Raw genomic sequence first — 10,436 nt, 5'->3', positions numbered from 1 at the left:
TAGATAGATAGAGATAGACAGATAGATAGGTACATAGATTTTATGTATTTATATACAGTATACTCGTCTAAAGAAGAGCATAACGTAAACTAAAGATTTTGAAGAAAAATAGCAAGGTGCTAAGGATCCTGCCAGTATAACAATAGAACAGCACCTAAGTTATTACGAATTCTACTGTCTCTTGTAGAAAAAAAAATAGAGAAAAGAAAAGTTCCGTACACATTCAAATAGCCGAGGGGAGGTCGAGAGGGATCCTTCCTCTCCAGCAGTGATGAGGGGGACATAGAGAGACAGGCTGTTGTCAGTAATATTGCCTCAGGTCTATCACTCAGCCGTCTGGCAATGTACACTCAAAACGTCCTCCTATGAATTCGAAACGAGGGTCGAACTGAGAGTGGGATATGAGAGTATGGGGAGGTGAGGAAATAGAAGAGGATGACATTGGAGGTGGGGACAGCGCTACTAGGGGACTGATTGAAGGTTGAGGTGACTGAGTTGTTGGGTCTGTGAATTCAAAACGAGGGTCGATCTGAGAGTGTGATATGGTTATTGAAAGGAAAAGGATTAGGATATTAGTAAAGGTATAATCGGACAGAATGATGCTTAATAAGTAACCACGTTGAGTACACCGCTTCCCGTCCGATCAGCGAAGTTAAGCAACGTTGGGTCTGGTTAGTACTTGGATGGGTGACCGCCTTGGAACACCAGATGCTGTTGGCATCCCTACGTGTCAAGTGGGGTTGGTGGAGAATTAGTGCCCCTCCCTGTAAAACAATTAACTCTAAGCCCTGGGCCACCCCGTTTGGGATACATGGCGTCTGGCAATGAATGAATGAAAATTCTGGGCATCGGCTAAACAGCCCATTCCCTTACCCCCACATGTCACCACTCCGGCGTTAACACCTACCATAACTAAACATATGCTTGGCTTGTCTTCCGCCGGGATTTCATCCTGGAACTGCAGGCCACCTCTCTACCTACTCGGTCACCATTATAAAAGGATTAAATGAAGGTTGCCATGCAAGCGAAATAGTTGACTAAGGTGATGAGAGAAAGAGGGAATGAGTAAGAGCGAGGTAGAGGTAGAGGCATGAGTGAGACAGACAGACAGGTTAGGGGTCCATGGGCAAGTTGTTAGTAATGGTGTCCCAGGTCAGTCCTTCACCCCTCTCCCAATGACCACTCGAATCGTCCTTTTATGAATTTGAAACGATGGTAAGGAAGAGGGATATGAGGGTCGGAAAGATGAGGAATGATATGCGAATCAGGAATAATAGTAACGGTATTCTGCTGCGAGGGTAAGGACATTGATTGTTGGAAGTGACTGAAGGTTGGGATGATTGTGAACTTGCTAAGACCATGAATTCTAAACGAGGGTCGAACCGATGGAGGGGTACGGATATGGAAAGGCGAGGAATAGGAAGATGGTTGGGCTAATGATGGTGTGACTGGAGGGAATGTAGGTCTGGGGAATGAAGAGGAGTTGATAGAGGAAGTGATTGGACGTCAGCTTAGCACGATCTAGATACCGTCAGACGATTTTATTCATCTCCATAAACCCTTTCCTTATGATATGTTGTTTTGTATTGGTTTTGTATTGCAACAACCAGATGGTGTATCTTAGGTAAGGGGAAAACTATCGAAGTTAAGGGGGAACAAGGAGGTTATGCAACTACCTCAATGTTGAGATAATGAGAGTTGGACTAGGTAGAGAAATGAAATGACTTGTGGATGAAGAAATAGGTAGGGGTGAAGCATAGGTAGGGTAGGGTGAGACAGAGATAAGGTAAGATGAGGCAGAGGTATGGCAGGGGTGAGGCAGAGATATGGCAAGATTGAGGTAGAGATATGGCAGGGGGTGTGGTAGAGGTATGGCAAGAGTGAGGCAAATGTGTGGCACGATTGAGGCAGAGCTATGGCAGGGGTGAAGTAGATCTATGGCAGAAGTGAGGCAGAGGTAAGGCAAGGATGGGAAAGAATGGAGAATGAAGACAGTGGAGGAAAGTGGAGTGAGTAATAAGTTGAAAAGGATGGGTGAAGTGAGGACTGGGATGAAGAAAAGTATGGGATATGGTTGTACGATAAGTAATTGTTGGGGTACTAGGGTATGAGTGGAATGAAAGTAATGGTAGTTAAAAAAATAAAAAAAAAGACGGTAATAGAAATGGTAGGGGGAAAAATGCAACCAGGAAGTGAATGAGTGTCAGGCTAAAGCGATATACTCGTAGTGGGATGAGAGGACTGGGCTGTTAAATTTTATTAGATGTGACCCAGTTTCATGTTATGGGACATGTCCAGAGACCATTAACTCTTTCATCGTGGTAACATACTTTTAAGTCTTGCTATTATTACACTATCTTTCAATTTTAGAAGCCTCCCTTGCGGTGAAAAGTTTAATGAAGTTTATATCTAGCTCCTCCAATTTGAAGTCTCCAGTAAAGAGACAGTTACTGTTTTTACCTTAATTTGGCCGAGATCTGCGTCCTTCTGTTTATTACAAGTAGCTCAGTGACAGAAAAAGACAAAACTGCTGCCCTACGTTCCACAGCACCTCTTTGTGATTAGGAATGTATTGTAAATCTATTGTTACAGCTTGGCAATGAAGATGGAGAGGTGACAATTTAAGGCCAAGTTAGAGTTAAAAAAAAAGAAAAAAAAAAAGGTATAGTTGAAGACCCTCGCCGACTCTCAGGATATGGCCTTGTGACTTAGTTTCGGGAAGCGACTTGAGGGATAAGAACCACTGAGTCGCCAAGGATTAGGATGACAGGAATAATTGGAGCAAGGCGTTGTGTCAGGAGAGAGCACGAGGGGAAGCATCATGGGAGGATGGGGAGAGAGGTGGATGTTACGTAAGGATAAGAGGACAGATAGGACAAGAAATCAAGCGAGGAGTAAGTAGGAATGATGCTGTTGCAGAAGTTTGGACGATGCAAAAGGAGGGAAAGACGACCAATGTGAAATGGAACAGGAGAAAGGAAAGTGAATATGATGTGAACAGTATAGAAACATGATGAAAGGAAGGAAAAATGTGACAGCGGGGAAGAGGATGTGGAGCAGGATAAGAGGAAAAGAACGTATTGTGAAACAGGGACTGAATGAGGCAGTGTGAGATAGGCGTCCTTTTTGCTAATAAGCGACAGTAACTTACATAAAAAAATTCTTAAAGCTTCATCGTTACATATAAAGCTGATTTTTCCAGTTTCTCTCAATTTACAGTATCAGTTGTGTGGAAAAGCTGTGGTATTTTGGAACACAGCCCTCAGGAACGAGTACTGGCTATAATGTAAATCTGGAAATAAGATGGGGGGAAATGATGCAGATGAGTTAGGGAGACTGTAAAGGGAAATGATTATAAGGCCGCATACCGTAAGCTCAAATCATCATTATCGTCGTCATGACCTTTTTTCCACGTAAAGATAAGATAAAGTAAGGAAGTACGGTCCAGAAAACAAGGACAAGAAAACGAACGGAAGAGAGAGAATGGCCAATAGAAAAAAAAAATATACGAGAGTTCAGTTCCACCTCACTCCCATCTCCTTCCATCTTATATCTCTCTTCCATTTCTCTTCCATCTCCTTACCGGGAATGCATATTGAGTTTGCCGCATGGGTGTCGTAAAAGAGGCCATAACATAAATAACAGAGGCATCGCGTTGTAAATCCCGGTGTCAAGGTGAAGGCGTTGGGTTCGCAGGTGTAACAGACAGGTGTCAATTAGAAGCTGAAGGCCCGTAATGATTTAGACAAGACAGGTGAGAGAGGGAAAGGAATATGAAGGGAAGGGAAGGAGAGAGAGAGAGAGAGAGAGAGAGAGAGAGAGAGAGAGAGAGAGAATAGCTTGATAAGTTAATTCAAATCTCATGGAAGTTTGAGGGACAGCCAAGGGGCTGACCTGTCATTTTTAGAACAATAGTTCAAAGTAACAAGGCTAGGTCAAATTATCACTTAATAAGACCGGCTTATAAATTTTCTTAATCGACTTAGACCAAACTTGGTGAGGGGTTCAGGGTAATAGATGAACGAAGGGTTTCGGTATGGAGAACAGTTGGTCAAAGGTCAGGGTCACAGGACAAGGTCAAACTTCGACCCATATGTAAGTGTGTGAACAAAACAACTTAGACGATTTTGATTAGTCTGGACTAAACTTGACGATTTTGATTAGTCTGGAATAAACTTGATGGAAGGGTGATCAGCCAAGGGGTTGACCTACTGTTTTTTAAACCGTCACAAGTCAAGATAACCTGAGAAGATCAACTTAAATAACTTATATCCGACTGCCACCAAACTTTGTAGAAAGGTTCAGGGTTTGGTGAGGATAAAGCAGTTTGATTCTGAGAACGATCAACCAAAGGTCAAGGCCACAAGGAAAGGTCAAAAGTTTGGGTCACAGGACAATATCAGTTCAAGCAGTTTTGATCCGATTTGGACCAAACGTGGTGGATGGGTTACAATTAAGGCAGGAATGAAGTAAATTGATTCTAAGAGCAATAGGTCAAAGTTCAAGGTTACAAGGAAAGGTCAAATAGCTCTCCCATAGACAGATTGGCGGGTGCGGGTGTTGCATTCTGAGTGCTGCATATATATATATATATATATATATATATATATATATATATATATATATATATATATATATCAGTAGCGAGAGAGAGAGAGAGAGAGAGAGAGAGAGAGAGAGAGAGAAAATATTAGCTGAGCAGCCATGTAACGTCCATGGCAGATTGTTGATTGATAGTATAGTGCAACATAGTTAACACCATATTAAAGGAGGAAAAGAGATGCTTTATATGTGACAGGGTGAATGTAAATTAGGTGATTGCTCTGAAAAATGTTTGAAAATTGTAGAGAGAGAGAGAGAGAGAGAGAAGGAAAGATCTTTATGTAGCTTTTATGGACTTGGAGATGGTATATGACAGAGCTGAAAGAAACGCATTGTGGTAAGTGTTACAAAAATATATAGGATGGAAATGAGGATTTTTGCTTTTTTACCGGAGGAATAGGGCATGTGTGCGGACGGGAAGAGTGAAAAGTGAATGGTCTGATATAATGGTATGATTGCACGAGCAAAACTCCGCTTCCACTTTCACGTGAACTTTTCTCCATATATTCACCCCTTCCTGATAAATACGTTGCCAAATTAAGCAAGAACTTTATTTCTAGTTACCATTCTTCCTTTGAAAATGGTTGGTCCTGCATTCTTCTTATTTGAAACAATAAGATATAGGAATTGACGTTAGATATTCGAACACATGCTTAAGTGTCTTGCACTGGTAAACGCTGGACGATTTTATTCAGCTCTGCTGAAATTCTGACCATCAAGGGGTTTGTTGCAACAACTCGGAATGAATTCAAAAATTGGGAGGCAAGCAAAAGACAGCATAGCACTCAGGCTTCTGTGACTCACTTTCTATTGAATGAAATCTTTCTGGCATAGAGTCCCATACCAGAACTATCCAGACGCTAGTAAAGGTGGAGGATTGTGGCAGTTTGTGTGTGCTTAGTTCGGGTTATCCCGAATTAAGCTTGTAACTGGTTTTAGAATAAAAACAAACTGATAGATGTATAGATTAGGGGTCAGATAATACCGATGGGTAGATCGATTGATTAAACGTCAGGAATTAGACTGATGGATGAGAGTAAGATAACGGAAAGGTTTGTAGGTAAACTAATCAAGCGTCAGGCAATAGAGAGTCTGATAGATTAGGGATCAGATAATATAAAGCTTTGTAGGAAGATTAATATGGCGCTTGGTAATAGACAGAAAGATAAACTTATAGATTTGGAGCTGGAAAGTAGAAAGAGTATTAGACAGATCGATTTGGTGTTAGGTAACAGATAGAGGGGCAGAATTGATAGATTAGGTGTCAGAGAGCAGACAGACTGGTACAGCGTGGTGGACTGATTATGCCTCAGGTAATTGATAGCTTGAGAAATAAATTGATTAGAGATTTAATAGATAGGTGTCAGGCAATATGTAGACCGATAGATGAATAGTTGATGTAGATATATTAGCATATTTTGCAGGGGATCCCTGGTGACTGGGCCCGTACATGCAAATTAACAAACGTGTGTATATGTGTAATTTCCCCAGGCCACGTCCTCTCGTTAGTGATGTTATTTACGGGTTGATGAACTGTGCACAGGTGGGGTGAGGCATGGCAGGGATGAGGCAGGGGTGGGCAAGTCACGGGTGAAGCAGAGGTGAAGGAAGGATGAAGAAGGATATAGTAAAGACAGAGTGTGTTGTAAGGTGAACCTGGGCCGGAGTAGGGGAGAGGCAGTGGTAGAAAAAGGGTGAGAAAGAGAATGAGAAGGCTACAAGCAGGAGATGACGATGGGTGAAGCAAGGGTGAGGTAGGAGCTGGTCAGGGATGAAGTAGAGGTGAGACGGGATGGATGGGGGTGAGGCAGGAGTATGGTAGGAGTGAAGTAGGATTATGGTAGGGGTGAGGTAGGAACAGGGTAAGGGTGAGATAGGGGTAGGTTAGCGATGAGGCGTCAGTAGGGTAGAGGTGAGGTAAGGGTAGGATATTTGAGGCAGGGGTATGGTAGGGCAAAGCAAGGGTAGGGCAGAGGTGAGATAAGGGTACGATAGGGGTGATGCAGGGACATGGTAGGGCAAAGCAGGGGTAGGGCAGAGGTAATGCAGGGATAAGGTAGTGGTGAGGTAAGGGAAGGATGAGTATGGTTGGGACAGATTTGAGACAAGAGTAGGAAATAAGGAAAATCAAACAGGAGTAGGGAAGTAAAGGAGTACGAGCAATAGCCACCATCCAGGCAGTACAGCTATCGCCTCACCGTTTGTCCTTAAGACCACGAAGCCCGACTAATGATCAGTTGCGGATTGTTTTGACTGGGAACATATCGAAAACACACACACACACACACACACACACACACACACACACACACACACACACACACACACACACACACACAGACCTGATGGTGCAGTGATGCAATCTCAGTCACTTTCCCCGCCTGAGAACTGTGTGGCCCTCCGTAATGGCTTTGAAACTAGGCACAGCTTTACCGAAGAGTTTTATCGTGTCTCTTATTCCGCAAACTCGCGTCACTGTGAAGCCCCGCCACCCGAGGAAATGCACACAATAGGAATGCACTCTGTTCCTCAAGCCTTCCCTCCCCAGCCAGTCTTCCGTGTTGCCAAATTCACAGTTTTGCCTGCGTTGCTGCCGGCCTGCTGAGAGCCCTCTTTCCTCCTCCATTTATTTTCACACTCAATTTGCACAGAAAACTGATCCCATCGACCTCATGTATTAGTAGGAAACGAGCTGTGGATGATGATGATGATGGTTATGATGATGATGATAATGATGATGATTATACATTATTCTTGTTCTCTTTCCTTATTTCCTTTTTTCCCTTTTTTCTTGGTTTATTTTGTATTCTCGTTCCTTATTTTCACCAGTTTTCTTTTAATGTCCATATCCCCCTTTTTCTCTGGCTTTTTTCCCTCCACATTTCTATTTTCAAATGTTTCCCTGTTGCCACTGCCTCAGTTTTCCCCAGCGTCTCTCTTCACAATGCCTTCTCTCGCAAACTTTTTTCTCCCCTGTCCCTGTCTCCTCCTTTTTCCATATTTTCATTCTCTTTTCTGTTTTATCTGTTTTCACTTTCAGGATTTTCCCCCGTTTGTTTTCTTGATGTATATTTGTACTTTTTTTTTTTTTTTTTAAGTTTATTACACCCGCATTCGAAAGCAAAAGCTGGTGCTACGTTTTACTTCTGTGTGTGTGTGTGTGTGTGTGTGTGTGTGTGTGTGTGTGTGTGTGTGTGTGTGTGTGTGTGTGTGTAAACAAAATAACGCAGTTTTTATTCCGATTTAAATCAAACTTAGGGACAGGGTTGAAGGACACCCAGGGGGTTGACCTATGTTCTTGAAAATATATCAGAGGTCAGTGTCACAGGACTAGGTTGAAGCTCGATCTAGCAAGGGCAGCTGAAGCAGTTTTGATTCAGTTTAAATCATGCATGGTGCAAGGGTCGTGGGTAAGGCCAGAACCGAGCCAGTTTTGAGAATAATCGGCCAAAGGTCAAGGTCGCACGACAAGAAAATATTTCGACTTGTTTGTGTGAGTACAACATAACTGAAACAGTTTTGATCTGATGTGGGCCCAGCTTAGTGGAAGAGTTAAAGATCAGCCAGGGAATTGAGAACAATCGGTTAAAAGTCAAGAGCACATATCAAGGTAATTTTATTTCCGATTTAGACCAAACATTGAGGACGCGCTGACCGTAAGGCAAAGATAAAACTATTCAGTTTTGAGAACAATCAGTAGAATGTCAAGGTTACAGGGAAGGACCACAGGCCATGATCGCAGGGCAGATATAACTCAGTTTTTATCTGATTTGGACCAAACTTCATGGAAGGAACAATGTACCGCCACAAGTAAAGTAGTTCGTTTTTGAGGTTAATCGCTTGAAGGGCAAAGACACAGAAAAGTCTCATTCCAGACATTCCACCGTCTGTCTTACCCACCTGTCTTTCTTGATCCTACTAATTCAGGATGTGGAAGAGCTAAATGAAGACTGTTTGCAAATCCCTGTATTGGTGAAAGATCGTCAAGAGATACCAAAAACAAAACAAAATCCGTCATCGGACTAAAGTCCCCTTTTCCCAACTCTCTCTCTCTCTCTCTCTCTCTCTCTCTCTCTCTCTCTCTACAGAGGCAAAGTAGTGGTGCTTGTATAACTAACTTAAAGAATCAGGCCATCCTTACTTTCACAATAATCACAGCTTCAGTGTGCGGGTACAATTAGGGCACAGAATTTCTCATCCCCACTTCCCTACTGCCCTAATTTTCTTCTCCATCACTTGTCCCACTCACCCCTTCCTCCATCTCCCTCTCACCATCCCTTTCACCCCACCTGAGGTAGGATAATGGAGGTGGTGGAGGTGTAGCTAATCAGCATAGACCAAAAAAACCCTCTCACTCCCACTTCCCAACCCTCCATTCTCCTCCCCTTCCCTGCTCTTCACTTACCCCTTCCCTCTCTCAAAGGTAAGGTGGTGGTGAAGGTGTTTGCTATCACCGTGGCCAGTAACATTCCCCATCCTCACTTCCATTACCCGAACCTTATTTCTCTCGTATCCCCTTCATTCCCCACTGTCCCTCTCATTTTTTTTTACAGCTTTCTCAGTATCCTTCTTCTTATTAACCTTTTCCCTCAATTCTTTTTTCCCTCTTCCCATTTTCCCCATTTTTCTTCCCCGAGTCCATCTTTCTGTTTCCCTCGCTCCCCATCTTCAAGCTTCCTTTCTTCATCTTTCGCTTCTCCCCTCTCGACCTCACCTCCACCCCCCCCAAGACTTTCAAATCTCAGTCCCACTTCCCTACCCTCCCATGACACCTTTCCTCCCTTCCCTTTCTCAGCTTTTCCCTTCCGGAAGTAGGGTAAGAGAGGCGGCGGGGGTAATCAACTCAACCCACATAACTTCCTAGACTCATTCCAGTGACCTTTTCGCCACTTTCTTCTCTCCACTCCCCTCCCCTTCCTCTCTGCCCATATCTTTCCCCTCCCAAGAAACTGGACAGGAGGAGGGTGGTTGAAGTGATGGTAGTGTTTGTATCACCATATCCTAACTACTCTCCTGCCTTATCCCACAACCCCCGTTTCATCCCTCTCTTCTCTCCAATCCCCCCCCCCTCCTCTCTTCTTTCCTCCGGCACCCTCCCCCACCAGGCCGGATAGTGAAGGCAGTGTCAGTAATTATCTTATCCCCACAAAACTCCTCAGCCTCGTCCCCCTTTCTCCTGCCTCGAATAATTGATGGCGCTGGGCCGGAGGGATAATGATTTAAGCACACACAGAATTGAATTTTCCCGGAGCCCCTAACGTGTGTGGACCTTGATGGGAGCGGGTATGAGGGTGGGTGTGTCGGATTACGTACATTGTATAAGGGTGGTGGGTTACATAGCTGTGGGCATCAGGTTATTGGCGGCCACCCCTGAAATATGTTTGGACACCACAGTGGCCACCTCAACTTTCTGAGAGAAGATCTTAACCCCCCGAAAATTTCTTCTTTGGCCACCGTAAAATTATGCTTGGCCACCCCATTTTTTAAATCTAGCTACGTCCTTGCCGCCTTTCTTCCTCCGCGGCTTTCGTACTCACGGACTAAATTCATTATGCTTAAAGAGGATCATGATACAAGCACTGCCTACTCAGTCATACCCGTCACTTCCACCGATTCTGTGTCCTTACTTTTAAGAAAGTCTAAGGAGTCCTCAAAAAAAAAAAAAAAAAAAAAAAAAGTCAGTTTTTCCATGCTGCATGGTGGTTTTTCTCACTTTTTCTTATCAGTTTTAACTGGAGGGTTTGGAGGTGGGGGGAGCCTTCTTGCTTTACTATCCGTATCCTTCAGGATGTGGAATTAGTTCTCGTAGTCATAGTCTACTCTGTAACAAACAG

The 10,436-nt window shown here is 43.6% G+C and overlaps 1 pseudogene; it reads left to right on the top strand.

The window, feature by feature from the left end:
- Positions 1 to 602: 602 nt before the first annotated feature.
- On the top strand, positions 603 to 720 carry LOC145399181 (5S ribosomal RNA; annotated as a pseudogene).
- The last annotated feature ends 9,716 nt before the right edge of the window (positions 721 to 10,436 follow it).

The sequence above is a fragment of the Coenobita brevimanus genome, chromosome 47 (assembly GCF_032717465.1).
Source record: "Coenobita brevimanus isolate Jiangsu-jjx chromosome 47, ASM3271746v2, whole genome shotgun sequence".
NCBI classification, from domain to species: domain Eukaryota; kingdom Metazoa; phylum Arthropoda; class Malacostraca; order Decapoda; family Coenobitidae; genus Coenobita; species Coenobita brevimanus.
The sequence above is the reverse complement of the archived record's forward strand: the minus strand, read 5'-3'. Positions and strand labels throughout refer to the sequence as shown.